This window comes from Diadema antillarum, unplaced genomic scaffold, assembly GCF_040938485.1.
Source record: "Diadema antillarum isolate AM-2024a unplaced genomic scaffold, OU_Dant_1.0 seq00000264_RagTag, whole genome shotgun sequence".
NCBI lineage: Eukaryota > Metazoa > Echinodermata > Echinoidea > Diadematoida > Diadematidae > Diadema > Diadema antillarum.
This window is the reverse complement of record NW_027271302.1, coordinates 51,029-70,766: the sequence shown is the minus strand read 5'-3', so window position 1 is coordinate 70,766 and position 19,738 is coordinate 51,029. Positions and strand designations below refer to the sequence as shown.

Genomic DNA, 19,738 nt, shown 5'->3' with positions numbered 1-19,738 from the left:
TCATAGCATGTTTACATGTAAGCGTATGCTATTTGATGTTGTCAACGTCTGGACCATACCCTATGTCGATATTACTTTCTTCGCGAGCGAGCGAAGCGAGCGAGCGCTCGAGAAAATTATGTATACATTATCCTACAAGATAGAATACTGTTCAGCTCTGTTACCTGTCTGAAGGCGGGCGTACGAACGTCATGCAATATGCCAAAATTTATACAATCACATTTCTGCTTCCTCCATTTTTTTCTCAAATTCAGGGGGGATGATTGTACAGGCCATCCCCCTCCTCCATTTCAGGGGGGATATATCATCCCCCCCCCCCCCGGGATTTACGCCCATGATATGCAGACACAGATGGGCCTACAGGGCATATAGCCTACAGCCTATATAGCCTACAGGGCAGCCGGATGGGGGCTGTTTTTTTTTTTCATAATGCATAGGAATGCATAGGGTCTAACCACTTCCCCAACCGCCCCCTTCCCTCCATTTTTTTTTTTTTTTTTTTGGGGGGGGGGAAGTGAAAAACATGCTTTTGTTTGCTTGTTTGTTTTTTACTCTTTTTTGCTAGCCAGCCGATACAAGTACCGTAAATGGCACCAGATAATTGCGCTGAAGCCACCCCTTTTTGTTTTGTTTTGCTTGTTAGGAGATGAAACCTGGAAGTGACACCAGAAATATAAACAATCTGCCCCCCCCCCCCCCACACACACACTTTTCAAAATGTATCGCTGGCCCTGCTATGTAGGCCTATACAGCACAGACAATATGCGTACACTCGACAAAACGTTATGCACAACTGTTTATACACGTAAAACAAATACATACACTCAGAAACATTGTCCTGTGAAGAAAGGTCTCGAATTGACCTTGAATTTACCTTCAAGTACCACACCTCCATCTTCGATAACGAAGGTACTATACATTAATTGCAAGTGTGGCATGATTGAGGGAGCTTTGAAGCCCGTCAGCAACCAACTGGTTCTGATACATGTGACATACAGTCAAAAATTACGTAGGGGCCTAGCCTTTTGTCAAGGCCCTCTAGCTCACGTCGATTGCCTCCATTCTTTTAGCCTTGGCAAAACGCTAATAGGGGCAAATAAAAAACATGTGGCCGCTTTAGACAGGTTGTCAGACATTTCACAAGTTCATTACTATAAAACACTATAGCAAGTGAAGACAGCAGTGGACCTGAACTGTTCGCCATGCATGACCAGCATGGCTGAAAAGCAGAAAATAACTCTTATCGGGTACGCCTTCTGCAGGTCAGAATAGAGAAGTACTGTCTGTACTGTCAATTATTGTACACAGATTAAAGTCTACTGCCGGAAACAGTAATTTGGAGTTTTTGGTGGACCTTTTACACTTGGTCTTTAACGTGGCTTTTCTTGTGGGGGGGGGGGGGGGGGGGGGGGGGCAGGGGAGATTCTTCAGTAGCTGCATATGGCAGCTGGCCACTCTAGACAAGTGGCCACTAGAGGTACCAAGGTTTGATTGTGTATATCATAATGGTATGCACATGTATGTTGAAGAGAGGACAGATCAGCTCATATGATAGCTTCAGGTGATTCAATTTGTTTCCAACTGATTTTTAGGTGATTCAATTTGTTTGCAACTGGTTATTATTTATGTGCCCTTTGCTGCTGTGTTGGCTGTTGTCATTCAAATAAATTAAGCCTCTCTGTTTGCGCTCTTAAATTCCTCCAGTACCCTTTTTCGTACCCTAAGACTTCGCAACGCGTGAACAGCTGACTTATTGTATTCATCTCAGTGCTATACTGGCTGGTAATTCTAATTCTAATTCTTTTTTGAATGTTAGTATTTGTATGTTTACTCTTTAGACTTCCCGTGTCTCTTTCGAGGACTCGCATGTCGAGTTGTTCTTTTTTCAACATTATTCAAATCGTATTATTACACTATATCGTCAACACGGCTAAATCAACTGCTTTCACGTCTGCAGAACGTGGTTGTTTGTATAATATCTATCACTATTTGTATTGAGAAGATTATGTTATTGCCCCGGGTATTTTTGCTTTTCATTTGTGTTTTTCTTTATTTTGGTCCTACGTTGCATCCGTGCTCCTCATCTGTATCTTACACTCTGTTCAGAATTTGGGACCTACGCTTAACAAGCTCGCTTTTAAGTAGGTTCCATCATATTTCTTTAGCGTTATACATTGAGCCAAACGTACGATGATTGACCGTTATGTTTTATATGTTTTATATGTTTACATTTATTTACTGTGCATCCAAGCCAGATATTATGATTCACTATGTTTTATTATATTTGATGTACATTCCTTCGTTGAGAAATATGAAAATAAATTGAATTAAACCGAAATATTCATTCATTCATTCATTCATTTCATCTACTTATTATCCAAATAAACTGGATCATTTTCATGGCTCAAGTGCCAGATATGATTACACATAGGTACATACAGCACACATTCCAAGACGAAACACAAATAACAGCAAAACAACACACATTTCATCGATTAATTTTAGATAACACAGAAATCTTAACACACAATAACAAAAAACGCACCCACCCAACACATAAAATATTACACCTACAACCCACATGAATAAACCTAAATAAATGAAAAACAATTTTATATCCAACTAGGATTTACCTTTATATTTGAATATTCATTTTTAGTTTATAAAAAAACCTGCGTGGTATAAATGCATTATGTATAAATACCAGTTCAATATACCATGACAAATAGATTCCAATACACAAAGAAAAAAAAAAACACCTAAAGCACTAAAATGGGGGACCCGTTCGAGCACATGTCCCCCAAACCTGTTCCCCATACCACATCTAAATTACTTTATACGTCCACTATAGACAAGGTGTTGCCGGAGGCATTATGTTTTCGAGTTGTCTGCCCATACCCGTCCATCCAATTTGTGGACAGCACAATTAAAATCTTAAGAACTTGAGGTCAAGAAAAATTATAAAATTTCAAGTACTGTACTTCTCCGTATCTCGGTGTGGTTTACGTTAATATGCACATGGTAAACATACATGTACTGCCTAACAATTATTTCCTTTCGACGTTTTCGGTCAAGGGGTCAAGGGTCAAAGGTCAGTTTTGGATTAACACTATTTTCCCCATTTAAAAAAAAATACTCAGTGCATATGAACAGCTTGCTTGCAAAAGGCAGTAAATCCATCATTTTTCAATGGATTTAGCGCCTTTTGGAAGCATGCTCTTCATATGCACTCACATGTACATAAAAAAACTAGGCGACTCTTTAATATACACACATTACAACACTATGACTCTTTAAGGCATGGGCCATGGGCCATGGGGTCAAAGGTTAAAGTGCTAATGTTAAATAAATGTCTTTGCCACATTTTCAATTTGAAAATATATTGCATGTCTTATTCTTAACATCCTTTTTATTACTTATAACAAAAAAAGATTGTCCCGAAGGAATTTATGGAGTTGGATGCAGTCAAACATGTCACTGTCAGTCTGGTGTTTGCAACAGATATTCTGGAAACTGCGCAGCTACTTCTGAAATACCTTCAACAGACTGTAAAGGAAACTGGTCTGGGGAAAATTGTCAGAGTGAGTATTGAAACCGCCTGTGCCTTTTGTATCTAGTCTTATCAGAATCTACATCATCAGTGTAAATAAAAAGCTTTGGAAGACAATGACCAAGCTAGAACGAGGTATTGTTTACAATTATGAATCTTTGTTTGTAAGGAGCAAACAAATTAACAAAAGTACGATCTCTTGAAAATAGATGTAGTAAAAACCAAGGTCCATCAAATGCTTGAGCACAATTATATTGGCTGTGATGCATTTTTCTCACATCCTCTTCAATATACTTTTTTTTTTATGTGTAATTTTCATTCAAGCTACATGTTTCAGAAAGAACATTGAAACAGGTGGAAATATGCATTGATGTTTTGTGAAAGGCATCTGCATGAGACTTTTAGTTGGTGTTGATTGACGAGTTTTATTTCGTAGCTGTCATTTTTCTCTACGACAAGTAACTTTCTAGAGTACAGTGAAAATTTCACAGAGGAAGAAGACAAAAATTGAAGTAGTTCATTAGGTTTCTGTTTTCGATTAAAAAGGACAAGTTTATTTCATCATACACTACAATTCAGAAAGTGAAATTAAATCTTAAAGATTTTGTCCAAATAGTGATTCTGGAAAGATTGCATGCAATGTCATTATATCAACTTTTGCAGAGGATGACATTTACCCATTCTTTGTATCTAGCAAAAACGACAAGAATATATGCAATAAAGTTTATATTTTCATAACCAAAATTTTCTTTCTTCTATCAGTCCCAGATGTTTGTAATGTCGGTTACTATGGACCAAACTGCACAGATAAATGCCACTGTTTAAATGATGCACCATGTGACAAGACAACAGGAGAGTGTCCAAATCGGGACTGTGCTCCTTACTTCAATATTTATGAAGGAGTGAACTGCGAAGGTAATAGCAAAATATGCTCTCATGAATTTTAGAACTTGCTCTTGGATGTTCTGAATCCATGGCAAGAGACAGGATCGTCAACATTCCTGTAGAGACAGTGTGCTTTTCTGCAATCAACAGAATGTCCATATCCTCTGGTAAAACTGAGTAAGAAAAGTGATCATTTAATGTCTTTTAGTTTTCAGTGTGACATGCGACTTTTTTCCTCTCTCTATGTTCTTGATTTGTGGGTTTTGAAACTTGTATCCCATCTGTTCCTTGGAAATGACTTTCTAGGAATTCAATGGACCTGCAGACAAAGATATTTGCAATATCATTAATGCACGGTGTAACACAAATATCAATTTCATTCGTACCAAAACTTCACCTGAATTTTAAACTGGAATAATGCGCTATAGCAGAGGCACCCCAGACATATAGCAACACTTTTAGTGTCTTTATTCTCCGTTCTCCCTCTTGTATTTTTTTCAAAAGAGCAGGGTTTGCTTGAATATTTTTTAACCACCCAATAATGAAAGACTGTAGTTCATTTCGTTCATTTGCCACTTTAATAGCTATCAAATAATTTCCAAATATTCCATTTAAAGTGTGCATGATATAGAATTTCATAATAATTAAATGTATGAGCTCCCTCAGGTGGGAAGGAGATATCCCCGTCCTCCCACTCCCTGGTTGGTCACTATAATTAAATATTAGATTTCAAATAATTTGAGCAGGCAGTGAGACAGTCTAGCAACAATAACAGAACTAAGATATTGTTTCACTTTTCTCTGCTTTTTTTTGGGGGGGGAGGGGGGCAATTTCTAAATAAATAAACAACGTTTTTGACAAATTTTTAGTTAAGGTTTCAACTTATATTGTCTGATATTGTCAACTTTGATATCTTATTTGTAATTTTTGTGATTAACCAACATATTATCATCCAACTTTCTTGATTGAGAATTTGCCAGTCGTGTGCATCAGATTACTGAATTTTAATTTTACTTATGCAAACGCTCCCCTCCCTGCTTGGTCTCTGCAGTTGACGTTACGGATGGTATATGGTCCCATATACATATATGCAAATTCGTTTATTATATTAATTGAAATGTTAGAATGCTTGCATAGTTTGAAATTATTAAGTGGCGTTATGCTATAAATGGATTCTTCATCAAAGAAATCCTTCACAGTTGGATCAGCTTTGATTTCGGCCTTCCAGAAATAGAATTTATTAGTAACGTATCATATATCATATTATACTAATTAACTGAATATGCTAATTAGGGTGGTAAAGATAATTGCCAACCGTTGGCAACGTAGCAACCGAGTTGTTTTTGTGTATGTGTGTGTGTGTGTGTGTGCGTGTGTGTGTAAAACACGAATGAACGGGAACATGGAACCTTAACTTTCCCAGGTTATGCACATGGTCTACTGGACAATTGTACGTACAATGAAGGATTCAAAATCAGCTCATCATGATTAATAAGACACTTGCATCATTTGAAGATGGAAACCGGGGTACAAAATTATTGATCCTTTATCATATCATCCATTGAATAGTTGATCTGTGTTTTCATGCATCCTGGATTAAATTTAGCAATATATTCCATATTGTACATCAATTCCATGGTTATGCTAAATAGGCTAATAGCCGTACGCCCATCTAGAACAAGAAAATATGGTACTAAACCATTTCTCTGGTCTTAAGATTTTCTGCCAGACTACAAAAGTTAACTTCAATCGAGATTTTCACAGTGATGACATCATCAAATTGAAAGAGAGAAAAAAAGTGATCTATAATTTCACACGGGGACACCAAACTCTCGAGAAAGGTGTTGCTCCTTCATGACATTGACTGATTAGTGCAAAGTTTCTTCCTTTCATTGTTTTAAGTTTGTATTAGTATAAACTGATAAGAGTAAATCCATTGTCTTAAGTTTGTATTAGTATCTGATAACAGTGAATCCATTGTCTTTTGTTTGTATGATCCTCCAGAGTGCCCTGGAGCATTCTATGGTCTCGGGTGTGTAGATCCATGCCACTGTGATGAAAGCACCTGTGACAAATTGTCTGGAATCTGTACAGGACAGTGCCTTCCAAACTGGATTGAGAAGGACTGTCAAACGGGTAATTATCTGAAGGGAGTGGAACTTTTAAAATGGTTTTATTTGGACCATCTTTGTTTGGTGGAAAAGACTGGAGTAAAAGATCTTCACTTCATACAAAGCCTATGAATAATTCTCATGTGAATATAGCATCTGGTATATTCTCTTTCCTTTTAGGAATTTCCAGTCTCACCAGTGTCAAAGTAAATCCAAATCAGCCATCATCCTTCACCTGTGTTGTTGAAGGAGACCCACCACCTAATGCAACAGATGTCAGCCTCTACCGGCTCATAGATGGTGTACGTGATGATTCTGGCATAAGTCGAAATCAGAGTTACTTGGATGCATTTGGAGAAAGGCGTATGATAGTCTTTACAATTAATCAAGAGACTTCTGGAGAATATGAATGTGCCGTATATGAAGATCAAGCAAGTCTTAGTGTTGATACAATGACTTACGGTAAGACATTAATATGTATCGTTTGATGTGCATTATGTTTCTATGATATTATATGTGATAAGTGACACAGCTATTTGCAACTTATTTACGTCAAAAGCTTGGTTATAGCTATAACGCCTGTTCATTTGAACTTGGAAGGAACCAACCAAAGAACAAAAGTTGGTAATATAGCCTCTGGTGTTTCAAGACATTGTCCAGATGTCAAAATAAACTGTTAAATAAATTCATGTGTTTTTCTCGTGAACCAAAACAGTTAGAGGTCGGGAGTGTGTACTAGAACGACAGAAGGATTCTTTTTTAAGGGGTGAAGGAATAGGTTGCAATTAAGTGACCAATATTTGTTGCATTCACAGGGAAGGCCTACAGTGCAGAATGCTACACTTTGTATAATCATATAAAAGGCCTACAGTGCAGAATGCTACACTTTGTATAATCATATAAAAGCCCTTCATATGTATCATATGTATCTGTCTTACTTTCATCCAGAATTGACTCATCACGGCCTATACAAATATTTGAAATAACTCTTTCCAGCGTTTCCATTCATTTCCATTCATTTTACCTGTAAAAGAACCTTTATATAGCATCAATGAAATAGAATTGATGCTTGATATTGAGATGGCATGTTCTGCAGTGTTAGCAATGTTACAAATGCTAAAAGAATATTCAATGTATGATAGACAAATTGAATATGCATCAGGGCTTCTTTGCAGATTTGGCTACATAATGTAACAAATTTCAGTGCACTCATTTCTATGAAATCATGATGTACATCGTATAATATTCATGACATCAAGCCAAATTCTTCATGAACTCATTAACGAAAAAAGAACGTCATTGCTTTGGATGTGAATTCAAATATGTGTTTTGTAGGCTTCCACTTCACTCAAGATAATAAAAGAAGAAATAGGTGAATGCAAGTGGCAGATATCTTATGAAACTTTAAAATTCCTTTTGATATCAGAGCTGCAGCAAACCTGTGAAGTGGGTTTTGGTAAATACTGCATTATCCCATTTGTAGCCTCACACAATGTACTTTGTCTACATTCATACAGGGTATATCTTAAGAACTGTTTACAACGTATATTTGCTACACATAAAATGAAGTTCTAATAGTTCTTAAGTTCTGAAATTAGTTTGCAGAAGGGCTCAAAATTCATCTTACATCACGATTTGAAATTTATTTTCAATAGCGAGAGGCATCCTGAAGGCAATCTCGTCTGGCTTACCTGATTCGCTGGGAAATTGAGTTGTATTGGAGTAGGGCCTATATTTTGAGATAGAAAAACGTGAAGTAGTACAAGTTGGTGTTGACTTTCATTCCTATAAGGCGCTCTCCCTGTTCAGTAGTTGATGATATGTAGAACTCTGCTAGTATGTGATGATGGAATCGTGCCCGAGCAGCACAGGCCTGTAATGAATCACATGCAGCTATCTGATCTGAGATTGCAGTACTTGCGACGTACCTTTTTTATAGTAATATTTTGCATCTTAGTTGTTACTCACCTGTAATCTTGTATAATAAGCATCTTTTCATGTAATTCTTCTGCTGTTGTCTTCATTTTAAGACAAAACATTTCACGATTTCTGCAGTCTTATGGAAACCATGTTTTATCTTTAACTAAGATCAGGGTTCTTTTGTGATATATGTCTTTCACAGTCCTGCCTGTAATTGAAGCTGCCCCAACAATGACTGCATCAACATCCACCACTCTTACCATTGAGTGGATAGCTTGGAATGAGCAGAGTGATATTGGAGACCCACCTGTTACAAATTACATCACCTATTACAGGATTCCTGATGAAAACTGGATTGATGGACAAATAGTACCAGCCTCAATGACGTCTGCTACATTAACTGATCTAGATCCAGACACTGACTATGAGGTCAGTCTAGCAGCGGTCAGGGAGGGTCCAGGAGGGACAGGACCCAGGTCTAACTCATTTACAACAGCGACCAAGTGTGCAAGTAAGTTGTCGAAAATCAATGCTTCATGCATGTATTATTTCCATTGCAAGTGATGGACAAGTCGCGATTTTAGATTTATTAGTCCATGTCTTCGAGTAATAGCCATTAAAATTATTTTAAAAAAAAATCAGGGCCATGCATTCTCAGGTAACATCTGAACCCACGACATACTGATTGCTGGACAGGAGTTATATCCACTAGACTACCTAGCTTCCATCAGATAGCCGGACTCGCGGTTCTCATTTCTTATGGCATAGGTTACTGCATATCTCTTTACTCACCGGCTATTTGTCAAGTCAGTTGCAGTGGAGATATAACTTGATGCAAGAATCTTTAATTCAAATTAATGTTTATTAAGACAAACAGAATTAATACTTTCATTCTTATGAACAAAATTCCTCACAATGCAGTATTGAAAATTCTGAGATTGTTATTTTAAGTGATTGCACTTACGACATTTTCAGAGTTGGATCAGAATTTTTACAAAATGCCAAAACTTTTTTTTTCATTCAGTATTTATTGGTAAAAAATAAGTGTCATTTACAGGACAATGCCAAAACTTAAAAAGTCATTGATCATTCTTCTTGAACTAATTCCGTGTATGGAGGATGGAAGGCCAAATTATTGAGATTTATGTAAAGTCCAATATAATCAGTGTGAGGGTCAAAATTCCCATAGCATAATATCTTCAGATATCTTAGATTTAGATTTCATATTCAGTAATAAATGCAAGGGATATTTGTTGATTTTATAGAGCAAAGCTATATGCTGTGAAAGCCAGATAAAAAACAATAAAACATAAAAAACAATATATCACTTGCAGCGAAAGTGAAAAATTAACAAATGTCAGCATTAAATGCATCGATGCATATCAATATGCATAAAAACCTACAATGTATGATTGCCACGAATCATGAGACCATATCAGCTTATCTGAGGGATAAATGTTTCTCTATTCTTACACTGCTTAGAAGAACCAAGCTTACTCTGCTTGTCTTTTTTTTTCATGATGTACATTGGAAACGTTTGTGTTGCGAACCACTTCTTTCATCTTTCTTTTTGTGCAAGTTGGAAAAAAGACCCCACACATAAACATTGGTTTGCAAAGATTACAAAATGTGTTATTAAGCAATGACAATCTCGATCTTTCTGACTTTACTGTATCTTGAAATGTCATCAAACAATACATCCCTAATGATAACTTAAAATTCCAATTGTACAGAATGCACCATTTTTACAAAACAAAACAAACAAACAAACGGTCCTTACCAGGCCTTGGCACAAAATGATCTGTCCTGTCAGGACTGCGTCATTATGACTAAAGAATAAACCAACACTTTTTTTTATCTGGCCGATCCACACGCTGATCGTTCCGTCAAAGGACTTCACTTCCTGTCAAAAAAAAAAAAGAACAGAAAAAGAGCTCAATCCTTTTTAGGACTGTACACATGGCAATTCCACCTTCCTATCACACCAATTATCAAACAACACTACAAAACTATTCCCCCTTCTTTACATTTTTTCTTTTCACTTTCTTAATCTCTTTTCTCCACCGTCCTTGTAAGGATTTCCCACAGGGTGGACCTCAAACCTCTCCCTTAGTTACATTCTCACCAGCATGCAAACCTTTAAAGAGCATATAATCGATACCTTAATTAAAAGATATTTAATGAGACCCAATGGCAGCTAATAAATTTATCTGTTGTCAATTACAAATTATACACATCGACCATTAGTTGATTCTTCTCTTCACTTCTTTTGTGTCAGGTCCCAGTGCCTCCCCAACCCTGGTCTCAGCAACAGCAAATGCTCCCAGACAAATCAATGTCACATGGCAGGTATGTAGTTTACACGGTGTCTTGATATTTTAAAAGGGAAGCCTATCAGCTAAAATAATATGATGGAGATAATTCTCATATCGTTAGGATATTTTGTAGATAGTATTTTAATTGAGGAGTACATTCACAACAAACTGAGTGTACACTTCTCATTATTTTATGTAATTCACATGTAATGGATCCCTACTGTCTGGTGACCATTTAGCAAGTGCCAATGTGAATCACCAGTGTATCAGCTGGAACAATTTTTCACTTTAACTATAAAAAAAGGTCTAGCTCCACTTTTAATTAAGTGGGTTGGTTGCCTCTTCTAACGTTCTTTTTTTGTGCAAATTTATTAATAATATCTCCACAAATGTATCTTGATTTCGAAGGTCATTTTAGTAGTTTACGTTGTCATTTTGTGTTGTGAAGTATCTGAAAAGGGAAATAAATTAGTGTGATTCTCCAACTCAGTGTTTGTTGTTGGTTTCTCTGTCAATGCTTTGTTGCTACTAATAAAAATGCAGCTAAATGGCACTGTCATTATAGTGAAACCTAATGTGTATACATATTTATGTATATATATTGCATCAACATAGTAGGCAGTCTTGCATTTCACGATATAAAGGATCATTTCAAGGAATATGTTGTCAATTCAGAACCAAAATTTCCATCCTTTGCGCAATCGAATACAATTGTTGAAATGATATGGAATTATTAGTCCTATTAAAGAAAAACATTTAAAACGGTAGAATATCTAGTCAGAAAAAGAGAAATCTGTACTATCGTGTTAAAGTTATCAAATCTATTCATTTGTTAATTTGTAATTCACCTTTAAAGGTACATGAAAGACTTTAAAAAAAAAGCATTTGTTGGATATGTTAGGCATTGAACAAGAATTCTTTGTGTATTAAAGACGTATTCAATGCTTACAGAAGAAACAATATACCTTATATTGTTAGCCCAGCTCCCCCAAAGTAGTTTTGCACCTCAGAAGCATGTTTAGACTTGTTTTGGATTTTTAAGGTAATTTTGTGATTCAGGTGTACTCGAACAATTTCAAACAATGGAATTGACAAGTCTATGGAATGTGTACTTTTGATGAAAAATCAATTCTATTGAATTTTCCTTGTATTTTCTTTATGTTGCTATCCAAAATGACGTTATAAAGTGAAGTGCAGTAAATTCAGTGTAACGAAAAATCCTTGGGACCAAGGTTTAATTTTGTTCTTTATTCATCAGATATTTTTGTTATATCAGCAGTCAATAAACGGTACGAAACAAAGGAAATTAATTCATTGGGACTGGAGAAATTAGTTTTGATATCACTCGCACTGGCGTAGCCGGGGGGGGGGGGCGATGGGGGCGGTCCCCCCCCCCCCCCCCCCCCAAGATTTGGACCGGAGATTTGCGAGGCGGAAAAAAATGCGTGTATACTGTATGCATGCACATGAAGCGGGTCTCCTTTTCAACCTTTCATCAACTAAGATCATAATTTTTTGAATATTTCACTCAAAGTGTGCACCAGATCGTTGAATTTCAATTCAAATTATGCAAAATCTCTCGTGCTTGGGAGGGGGTATCCTCCTTCTAAACCCTCCCCCTCTGTGCCTCTTTCCCTAGCCTTAGTACACTTTTTAGATTTACACAAAATTATGAATAATTCTCAATGCACAAGACTTATCACTTATATTCCGAAAACTCAAAGTTCCCTCAAGTACAAGGGGAATTTCCTCTTTTAATTGACCCTTTCCTCCCTCAGTCCCCCCCCCCCCACATAAGTTTTTCTTTAATGACTTCCCAAATATTTCATCAAATATGCGTATAGGAGATATCTCAATTTCAACCTTAAAAAGGCAAAAGCTCCATCGTACGGGAAGGGTGGAGATAACACTCGCCCACGCCTTCTTCCTGCTCGCTCGCCCCTGCCCCCCCCCCCCCCCATGCATAGAAGTAGACTGTGGTTACGCTCTGAACATAAACAATTTTCCAAATATGACACAAAATGTTTAACTGCAATCAGAAAGTTATACAGAATCTCCTTCCACAGGCTTGCTACACTTCTCTTCTGATTGACAAATTTCCAGATATTCCAACAAAAGTGTGCACCAGATTGCTGAATTTCAGTTCAAAAAGCTTCAGCAAAACTGAAAAAAGGGCTCCCTTGAATATGGGAGAGGTATCTTGCCACCCTTCCATTGCTTGCTACCCACTTTAGACTTAATACATTTTTGGGAATGACAATTTCCGAATTTTCCACAAAAAGTGTGCTCCAGATCGCTTCATTTCATTGTTAAAACGCAAAAGCTCCGCCGAGCGGGAGTGGGAATCCCCTTTCCCCTAAGCTCTTCCTCACTAGAATTTGTACATACACATCACAGATGATGCACATTCGGAATAAGAGTTAAATTCCGTGATTTTAACACTTCGATGAAGAAGTATTGCACCAAAAATTTGCACCAGATCGCTGAACTTAAGGTCTGAAAATGCAAAATCACCTTCGTGTGGGAGGGGAAATTCCCCTATCTACACCCTCGTGTGCATGCTTTTTCTGTTTGATTGCTGAGCAGAAAGCGTTCATGATATTCAGTGTAAGAATTAATACAAGACGTTTATTTAAACCAATACCATTTATAGCCACAATGTTCAATAATAATCGACGTGAACATATTGTATTGCTACCTCAAACAAGTGGGACCGTTTCAAGTCGATAAAAGACGCAAAAACAAGCAAAAACCTGCATCAAATTGCACCATTTGCAACATCAAAATGCAAAAAGTTCTCACCGTGGGAGGGGGGACACCCCCTCCCACACCCTTCCCGTCCCCCTCGCTCGCTCCGCTCGCTCGGGCTCAGTCGCGTTTATGATATTCAGAGTAAAGAATTAATACAAAAAGTTTATTCAAATAATACCATTTTATATAGGCAAATTGTGCAATAATAATCTGCACTAGAATATACTGCAACCTTAAACAAGTGGGACTGTTTCAACTCGTTAAAACACGCAAAAACATGCATCAAATTGCACCATTTGCAACATCAAAATGCAAAAAGATCTTACCCTGGGAGGGGGGACACCCCCTCCCACACCCTCCTCTCCCCGCTCCCTCGGGCTCAGTCGCGTTCATGATATTCAGTAAAAAGAATTAATACAAGAAGTGTATTTAAATCATACCATTTTATAGGAAAATTGTTCAATAATAATCTACATCAAAATATACTGCTACCTTAAACAAGTGGGACTGTTCCAAGTCGAGAAAGCGCGCAAAAACATGCATCAAATTGCACCATTTACAACATAAAAATGCAAAAAAGTTCTCACTGACGGAAGGGGACACCCCCCTCCCACACCCCCCCCCCCCCCCCTCTCGCTCCGCTCTTTCGGGTTCAGTCGCGTTCATGATATTCAGTGTAAAAATTAATAAAAGACATTGATTTAAATGATACCATATTTTATAGCCAAATTGTTCAATGATAATCGACAGGAAAATATATTGCTACCTTATTAAACAAGTGGGACTGTTTCAATTCGATAAAACGCGCAAAAATATGCATCAAATTGCACCATTTACAACATCAAAATGCAAAAAGTTCTTACCGTGGGAGGGGGAACACCCCCCTTGCAACCCCCCCCCCCCCTTAACCGCCCCCTAAGATCAAATCCCGGCTACGCCCTTGGATATCAGGTATTTGGTTTAATCAGATCTCTTCAAAGCAAGTTTTCACTGTAGTCTCGTTATCCAGCGATGAGAGCACCAACTTTTAAAAATTCCTAATTGTAGAATTGATCTTCTTCAAACTTGTACTGATGTGTTCTTCTTTTACATATCGCTGCTTTCACTTCATCCATATCATCTGGGTAATGGCATATCCTCTATTTTATTAAAATATATTGGGTTTCTTTTATCGAATGCCAGTGCAAAACCAACATGGATGTGCAGAATTTAGTTTCTGTCCTACATCTTAGCATTCTAGAACAACAACAGTTTAAACATGGTGTGGACTTAAACTGTTAGTTAATAGTCATACATTAAATGAAGTGCACAGGTATAAAAATGTATATATACTGAAGGACCGGTCTGCGAACGAATTACTTATTGTATCAATTTAATGAGCAAAGAAGATTTAAGGCCTGCTCGTGGGTATCCACGGAGAATATAATTTTTCCATGCTTTCATAGACTTCCCTGGTCTGATGACACACCAATTTCTTTCAGTCATGGTTGGAACCTGTTGCGTAATACTGTAAAAGTGGAATTTTTCACAGGTAATGGGAACTAGCTGCTTTCAGCGCAACAGATTTGAATATGCTTTTAATGCGTTCGTTAGGTAGTTTAATATTTGTAGTTACCAATGTGATGGTGGTGACCCTTCACACTTCTGAAATGCTCTAGACATGATGGAGAAGATCAAACCACGATTTGTTTGTTGTGCTTTGTCTTTATTTTTTGGATCATAGTAGAATCACCATCTATAGTGAGAAGGGGATATGATGATTTGATCCCTTGAATTATTTTCCAGGCACCACCCATTGGAACAGCGGAGTGCAGAAGTGGTTTCACTGCCTACATAGTCCACTACACAACAGAAATCTCAGACTTTTCTGGATCTAAATTACCAGAAACATTTCCTAGTATTGAGATAATCCTGACAGACCTAGAACCATATCTAGCTTACACCATCACAGTGACTGCTGCCAATAAAGATTCAGAAAGTGATCCAAACAGCGAGATGATCGTAAGGACACTGGAAGAAAGTAAGACATGTCTATTGTGCTGATTGCGCTAACATATCTTCTACCAAAATTCACTGTTGAACTTTTTGCATAGATGTATTTCTGATGTTTACCAAACATGTTTCTTTATTTTTGCATGTTCTAGAATGCTTTAGGACTGAGTGTAACATGCGTTACAATGACAAATTCATAGGGGCCATGTAGGCATCATATTAAAGTGGCCCGGTGAAACAGAGTTAGGAATGAACTCATGATAACATGCTTGACTGCATCTAAACATTAAAGGCAATTCTTAGAATTATGGTGTTTGATGGCTGTTTTTCTTTCTGTTGCTGTAGTAGGTTTTAGATAGGTGGGACAACTTACATGTTTAGGAAGCAAGTTGTTGCTGTCCTGCTCATAAAAACCATTATCCTTTTCACGTGGTGACATTTAAATACTGGAAAATATAAGGTGAGGAAAGAAAAGAGAGAAAGTGTTGAGATGTTATAGAAACTTTTGAGCCTGACAAAATCAGACATTTATAACTTGAATCATGATGGCTAGACATCTGTAAGTACTGATATGTAACATCCATGAACACATCCACACATATTATACAATAGATATATTTCTTAAGAGATACTTATATTATGTCGTGCCTGTTCTTTTTACCAGCTCCAGCCTCACCAGTTAATGTAGCAATTTCAGACACTAGCCAGGATTCCCTCACTGTAACATGGTCTCCAGCCACTCCTTTACACCTTAATGGAGCTATTATGGCTTACAAGCTGCGGTATCGCCGAACAGAACCAGAAATGGAGAGTAATTACACTGTGATCACAGTCGATAAAGGAGAGTTTGATGTGATATACCCTATCCTTGACCTCTTGGCTGGAAGTATGTATTCAGTACAGGTATGGTTGTCTTTCATCCTTTCATTCTATTCTCCGAAACTCCTTGCTAAGCTAGCCTTTATCAAGATATATGCTTTAATCGAATACACCCTATAATATTACAGTGTATTGCACAGATCTGTGACTTCCATTCACCAGATACTTATAGCTTGACCGGATTATAGCAATCACAGATTCAACCATAACTTTTTAAATTTCTCAAATGACCCTTTCTGAAAATGTTTTTGATAATTCCTGCAAGAGCTAATTCTACATGATACTAGCATACGTAGGCCTACACATATGCATAGGGATGTAGGCCTACATACAGACACAAGCATGATACATGTATATAATGGTGACCCTCCATCATAACACACCACCAGTAAAGTGTTACCCGATTTACACTGATTTTGTGTTTGGTGTTTTCTGAGAGTGCTTACCCTATCTGAAAAAAAAAAATCTATTTCAGATTTGTTTTCTCATCATTAGGTATGTGAAAATAGTGAAAGTAAACTATTAGAAAAACTGTCAATGGCTTCTTTTATTTACCTTGGAACATCCAATTTACTAATATGAGTTCAATTTGTAGCGGTCTTTAGTCGTGGGGTGTTGAACTATACATAATCTTTGTACTAATATTTCACGCATGGATAGTACACCTTAGATTCATGCCACTACCAAAAATCTGGATTTGCAGGAGTGAATCATAATTATTGAGTCAGATCTCAGGGAATCATTGTGTGAAGGCCTTTTTTCTTGCTTTACTTGTAAAGTTTGGTCAAAGTCATATGAGGAAATGATGTAAAGAATATTTGGTGAGCAGATACATGTACTGTAGAAAGTTTTAAGTTTTAAGCGGCTGGTACAATATTGGTGGAGATGAGGATTACTCTTAATTTTCACTTTACCGTTAGCCCCATGGCTCAAAACTTTACCTGTATGTTGTTCCTGTGTGGTAGAACATGCTGATGCACATAAGTGTTTGTACTAAGTTCAATGACACTACTAGTCCTACATTGTAAGTGTATATACAAGTATCAAATTGTTTCCAGGGCACTGAGAAAATAATTCAATTTTAGCAACCTAAACTGACCTCTGACCCTCGAATTTTCAACTCATGACCTAAAACTTCAAATAGAAGAAATGTCGAGCAATATGTACTTGCTGATTTTAATGAAGTTTTGCCTTCAGTCATTTCCGAGATAGGGAGAAAAAAAGCGAAAGTATAGCAATTTAACCAATTGACCTTGATCCCATGACCCAAAACTTACCGACAGAATCCTAATCTGATAATGTATGTGTAGGCCACACACCGAATTTCATAACAATACGTGCAGACATTTGCGGAGATATACAGGTGGAGAAAATGGTGAAATATTAGCAATTAACCTTCACATATGACCTTTGACCTTTAGCCAGTGTGCGCAAAAGTTGGTAGGCAAGGTTTACTCCACTCATTCTTACAGTTGTATAATGTACATGCTCCAATTTTTGTTTGAGTAGCTCAAACACTTGTTAACTTACATCATCCACAAAATCAAGTACGGATGAACAGATCCACAACCTCAAAAAAATCATAAGAACTCCTACAGGACTGTACCAGGTTACTCAAAATTGATTTTGTGAAAAGGATGTTGTTGCTACTGTATGTATGAATTTTTCATTCAATAACACATTCAAGGAAATGGATAAAAATTGAACACTGAGCAAAGCCTTTATGTTTCCTAAGAACATGAACATTTCATATTTATAAAAATATCTGTCCCAGGTTCGAACTGTCAATGGTGTTGGTAAAAGCGACTGGTCACCTATGATCGTTGGTGAAACAAATAGTAAGTCATCTAGAGAACTTAATTGCAGCAGCATTAATTTGCATTTTATGAAAGCTTTTTCCTGGTTATTAGCACTTGATTCAGATGACTTTTTGAAGGCGTTATTATTTCATCGAATAACCTTGGTTTGGGAATTTTTGCAAATGACATGCAGCAATAAGCACAGTTATATAGACACTAATTTAACCTACATGTAGCTAAGATTTGTACATCTCTCGTTACAAATGTATGTTGTCAAGAACACTGTATACGCAGAGGTAAATAGTGGAAACACTTAGATCTAATTCTGCAATAGTTGGTAATTAAATAAGTCATGCCTTACTTTACAGTAGTACATATCTTTTTGATGCATGTGTATATTCCTCTGTGTATACGCATGCAAAAGATTACTAGGCTGAATGTGTGCTTGATACCCTTTAGGTATTGATACTGTTATTTATTTATGCCTGTGCATGTTTTATACAATCTCACCTGCCACGCTGTGTGTTACAGACCCGCCTTCTGCAATTGGTGCCATAGCTGGTGGTGTTGTTGGTGTTCTCATCATCTTCATTATTGTGGGTCTGGTTGTGGGCTTCATTTTCTACAGAAGGTTTGTTTCATCAGGGTGCCAAAGCCATTAATGCCCTCTGCGTAGTGTTATATATACTGTTGTATGTTCTCTACGTGTCATGTCGAAGAGAATGAAACCCAAATGAATACGTTAATTGAGTGCATGCAGCTACATAATATGTAGCTATTTTAGTATTATTGAAATAGTAGAAAATGTCAAATAAGTGTCGTTTTAGGAAAACCTGATATTGCATTAAAAAGCAATGAATGTTTAAAAGTTTTGACGAAACTATCATTGGATGACTAGACAACTACAGTTCTTGACTTGATCGATTGATTGATTGAAAGGTCTTTATTCAAAATCTTAGTGGGCGACTAAAAGTCGAATTACACAGATATACAAATATCAAATTAAACGCAAATCAAACACAAACTTAAATAGAATAATTATTATTCTGTCCTTTTTAGTGTAAAATCTTTGTATATCTGTGTAATTCGACTTTTAGTCGTTCACTCAGATTTTGAATAAAGACCTTTCAATCAATCAATCAAGTCAAGAACTGAAGTTCACATAATTCAATCATATATATATAATTATACATTTTGTTATTCTGTGAAAATTACACATTCCCTCAACTTATTACTGGCATATTTATGTTGAATATTGGTTGTTTTACTTCTGCTCCGTTCTGAAAGAGGTGAAGTCAAGTGTAAGGGTCTACCAAATCAAATCTACCTTATGTAATATCTCACTATGAATGGACAATTTTGACCATTGAAAAGAGCAAGCCATCATCTGATTGAAGCGCAGTAATTGGCATTGATATTTTCCATATGCAAATACACAAATCTTAGCATTCTGCAGGTGCTCATAATTTTTTTTTGTTCAATCAAGTTCAACCTTAATAACTCATGTGATTAAGGTTCATGTGTGAAACGCATGCT

The 19,738-nt window shown here is 36.9% G+C and overlaps 1 pseudogene; it reads left to right on the top strand.

The window, feature by feature from the left end:
* The window catches only part of LOC139729792 (receptor-type tyrosine-protein phosphatase T-like), a 63,742-nt pseudogene that overhangs the window by 17,094 nt on the left and 26,910 nt on the right, over positions 1-19,738 (top strand).